Source organism: Schistocerca gregaria, unplaced genomic scaffold (genome assembly GCF_023897955.1).
Source record: "Schistocerca gregaria isolate iqSchGreg1 unplaced genomic scaffold, iqSchGreg1.2 ptg001487l, whole genome shotgun sequence".
NCBI classification, from domain to species: Eukaryota; Metazoa; Arthropoda; class Insecta; order Orthoptera; family Acrididae; genus Schistocerca; species Schistocerca gregaria.
The window spans coordinates 17,501-22,500 of NW_026062779.1; positions in this window are offsets into that span (position 1 = coordinate 17,501).

The following is a 5,000-nucleotide window of genomic DNA, read 5'->3' on the forward strand; positions in this document are numbered from 1 at the left end:
AAGTACTTGGTCGGGTTCGAGAGAGGCGCAATCGCCCGGAGATGGGCGAGTAGACGCTTTCAGTGCGAACACCCGTGCTCCCAACTGAGCTTGCCGCTGCCGACAGAGGCCCGGGAGCGTGCTGTCGTGGCATTGCCGGCGGGAAACAACACGCGCCACCTACGGTGACCGGCAGCTCCAACGCCAGCGCCACAGAAGGGCAAAGCCCCACTTGGGTGCAGAAGCGAACTCTCCCAGCACAGCGCACGCGCCAACACGTCCGCAGAGCTGCGATACAAACCACCTGCGAGAACCGCTGGGGGCGACCGAGCAGCAGACGGCGTCGCGACGCCGAGTGCCGGGCGGCGGCGCATCCTCAACGCACACAGTCCGCAATCGGACCAGCACACTGCAGATGTCCACCGCGCTTCGCACCGGGCTCGGCAGAACCCACTTTGGCCGCCTGGCGCCGCGCGCAGGGTGCGCCGGCGCATAGCTGGGACGCCAGCCGGGCCCGTCGGCCGGCGCTCCTGCCACTGGGCGCCCCCCACCAGCCGGCTGTAGTGCGTGCGCTCACGCAGCGCGCGGCCAGCACGCCGGGCGGCCCCCCCTCACCGGCCGGGGACTGTCCCGCCAAGCCACAGCCTCGTATCGCTTCATACCCACATGGCCAACTCAGGTTCGGGGGCATGGCGGGTACCGCCGAAACAACCGGTTCATAGATGTACCGATCGTCGCTATCACCGATGCACCTGCAGCGCGAACAACCGCTCAACAACTGATTTCCAGTTCATTTGCGGATCTTTGGCAGCAAACGTATACGTCAATCTACATTTGCGAAATCTACGATTCTGGCATGCCTGCATGTTATGTGTCACGACACGCTACATCAGCCCACATACACACTGCGGCATGTACACGAGAGAACACGTGGAAGATGGTCCGCGCACGTGTGCAATGTCCCTTGCGCGGTCGACTGTCAACCGGCCTCTGTAGCATGTCGCAGATGTGGAACGCGGTCCACCGTGCTATCATGTTGTGTGGGGCAATACGATTAAATAGGAAAACCCTCGTCGCTACATCAACAGACGGCTCACGCTGATTCCCGGCAGAGGGAGGAGGGGGGGGGGGGGGGGCCAACATGCAATACTTTCGTCCGTACCTACCTACCACATGTCTGTACGGCGTACAACAGTGCAATCTCGCTGTAATGGGGAGACGAGACAAGTAGCATCGTGCACAACATATGGCCCTTATGATTCGCCATTGTAGGGCGCAGCCGGTGTACGGTCAAGCATGTGCCACATTATGTCACTCAGTACGTAACGACGGATGATCAGTGTGGGTTACGCGTACATCAGCGGACAGTCCACACAGGCCGTACCACAACGTACACTGACTGCATCGACAACCGAATGCAACTGAACAGCTGCAAGGCTCATTTCACAAACAAACGCCTGACCGACCAGCTTGGAAGGGCAGGAGGGGAGGGCGATATTCGTTCTGTAGCGGTACACCCTTCCAGTGGTTAGCGGGACTGTGTAGAAAGTACGCAACACTCGAAAGACCTTTATGTGAGGGTACGCACCATGGCATCAAGAAATACACATGACACCAGAGGATCCAAGCAGTGAACTATGTTCAGAGGGTTGCTGTTAGGCAAAGCTACATTCCTGTGACGTTACATGTGACAGTTAAGGTGCAGTGTAAGTTAGGTTAAGGTGCAGCGTAAGTTAGGTTAAGGTGCAGCGTAAGTTAGGTTAAGGTGCAGCGTAAGTTAGGTTAAGGTGCAGCGTAACTTAGGTTAAGGTGCAGCGTAACTTAGGTTAAGGTGCAGCGTAACTTAGGTTAAGGTGCAGCGTAACTTAGGTTAAGGTGCAGCGTAAGTTAGGTTAAGGTGCAGCGTAACTTAGGTTAAGGTGCAGCGTAAGTTAGGTTAAGGTGCAGCGTAAGTTAGGTTAAGGTGCAGCGTAACTTGGGTTAAGGTGCAGCGTAACTTGGGTTAAGGTGCAGCGTAACTTGGGTTAAGGTGCAGCGTAACTTGGGTTAAGGTGCAGCGTAACTTGGGTTAAGGTGCAGCGTAACTTGGGTTAAGGTGCAGCGTAACTTGGGTTAAGGTGCAGCGTAACTTGGGTTAAGGTGCAGCGTAACTTGGGTTAAGGTGCAGCGTAACTTGGGTTAAGGTGCAGCGTAACTTGGGTTAAGGTGCAGCGTAACTTGGGTTAAGGTGCAGCGTAACTTGGGTTAAGGTGCAGCGTAACTTGGGTTAAGGTGCAGCGTAACTTGGGTTAAGGTGCAGCGTAACTTGGGTTAAGGTGCAGCGTAACTTGGGTTAAGGTGCAGCGTAACTTGGGTTAAGGTGCAGCGTAACTTGGGTTAAGGTGCAGCGTAACTTGGGTTAAGGTGCAGCGTAACTTGGGTTAAGGTGCAGCGTAACTTGGGTTAAGGTGCAGCGTAACTTGGGTTAAGGTGCAGCGTAACTTGGGTTAAGGTGCAGCGTAACTTGGGTTAAGGTGCAGCGTAACTTGGGTTAAGGTGCAGCGTAACTTGGGTTAAGGTGCAGCGTAACTTGGGTTAAGGTGCAGCGTAACTTGGGTTAAGGTGCAGCGTAACTTAGGTTAAGGTGCAGCGTAACTTAGGTTAAGGGGCCAACGTGGGTTAGGTTAAGGGGCCAACGTGGGTTAGGTTAAGGGCCAACGTGGGTTAGGTTAAGGGCCAACGTGGGTTAGGTTAAGGGCCAACGTGGGTTAGGTTAAGGGCCAACGTGGGTTAGGTTAAGGGCCAACGTGGGTTAGGTTAAGGGCCAACGTGGGTTAGGTTAAGGGCCAACGTGGGTTAGGTTAAGGGCCAACGTGGGTTAGGTTAAGGGCCAACGTGGGTTAGGTTAAGGGCCAACGTGGGTTAGGTTAAGGGCCAACGTGGGTTAGGTTAAGGGCCAACGTGGGTTAGGTTAAGGGCCAACGTGGGTTAGGTTAAGGGCCAACGTGGGTTAGGTTAAGGGCCAACGTGGGTTAGGTTAAGGGCCAACGTGGGTTAGGTTAAGGGCCAACGTGGGTTAGGTTAAGGGCCAACGTGGGTTAGGTTAAGGGCCAACGTGGGTTAGGTTGCCAGAGATGTGTCAAATCAGGATGTACGTTTGGCTGGTGTCAGGTGGTGGGTTGGTTCGATGCCTTTATAAGGAGTGTGGCCAAAGGGTATTTTATTACTTGTACCTTTTGTGTTGTGGCGTGGCGTTGCGTCCTGTGTTGATACTGGGTGGACCACTGTGGGTGTTGCTGGCTGATTTGAGCTGCGTTGTTTGCGGGTGGTGTGAGACATTCTGTCTTATTAGTGGACGTGACGTTCCTCTTGTCGTTCTTTGGATAGTGTCCTGTGGCAGCGAGGATAAAATGGATGTTGTTGAACGATAGTGCTTTGGTGCTTTCGCTTTGTTACACACAGAGTGGACTGTGAGATAGGGTGACTGGGTCGAGTGCGGTTCACACTGTCCTCCCCAGTTTACAGTATGTATCATCTATGTATGTGGTCCTGCATCATTTACTAAGCAGGGACGTCAGACGACTGAAATATTAGTTATGTACTGATGTAAAGCAGAATGCTTACCTTCCACCAGTGGGCGAGTATCGACTCTGCCCCAGCGTTGCCACCGCAGGAAGCGGTGTCGGAAACACTACCCGCACACCGTCACCACTGTGCGGGGGGACGGACCCTCTATATCCTCAGCGGCGCACTCTTTGCCACCGGGCGTCACGTCTCGCGGCCCGCCGTCCAGAGCATGTATTGGGACAATTTTTTTTTTTTTTTTTTTTTTTTTTTTTTTTTTTTTTTTTTTTTTTTTTTACAATTTATTGTTAACATACAAAGACCCACTATCTGGGTTACTAAAGTGGGTTGTTAATCTAAACAATACTACGTTGTTACAAGTAGTGTATTACATACTTAACGATACATGCACATTTAGTAATTACATACCGGCCTCTTAGCCGCTCCGGAATACCAGGAGCGTTGCCCGTCCCTAACCGCGAGGAGGTGGGCCGGGCTCTACTACCTAGGAAACCACTACTGTGTTATCTACATTTTTTCTACCCTCCACCACCCTTTATTTACACTTAATGTACATAAAATTCTACTTCTACAACTACTACAAAATTACAAAACAAACTTGCGCTTCTGCGCCAAAAAGACAAACAAAATTATTTACAATACAAATAAAACACAGAAAGAACTGAATACAATTGCTCTACTTTTATATTAGGGTATTAGTATCTAGTTGTGCTTTTGTACTTATTGGGTTTTGTTTGGATCTGCAGAAGGCATGCAATCCTAGGAACCACCCTTAGGGCATCTCACGCGTCTATGTTTCCATAGACCGCAGAGCCCTCTGTCATCTTCCTTCTTGCCCTCTTACAGTTCCCAGAACTTAGTGCGGCGCCAGTGGGGCGGACAGGCGCCATGCGAACGGAGATCCAGAAGGCATGGCCACCCTCCATTCCACCACTGACAGATGGATGTATGGTATTTGTCACTTGTTTCGCCGCGCAATGCTCCTCAACCTTGATGAGGAGTACGGCTTTTCCCTAGTTTAATGTTGGTAGTTCTCCTCGAAAATTAATTTTGCAAATTGTGACACTTGGTCAACTAGACATTGTAAAGTGTTATATTTCTCAGGGTTTCTCAGAATGTTCCTGACTGTTTGGTCTTGGATTTCAAGCCTTAGCTCTGAGGCGACTGGATCAAAGTCGGGACATTCAAACACTACGTGCTCGGGCGTCCCCTCAGGGGCGCCACAAACGCACTCAGGTGTCGGACGACTTCCAATCCGATGGAGATACACAGGATATGGGCCGTGTCCTGTTAGAAAGTGTACAATGCCTTGAGAGGGGACGAAGTGTTTCATACGTATTCTTTCCTGAATACTTGGAAGGAGGTCATAGACACGCCTTCCTGTATCGGATGTATCCCATTGTTGTTGCCAGAGATTGATCGTTTTTTGTTTAATTTCTTTTACATTGTTGAGGTGT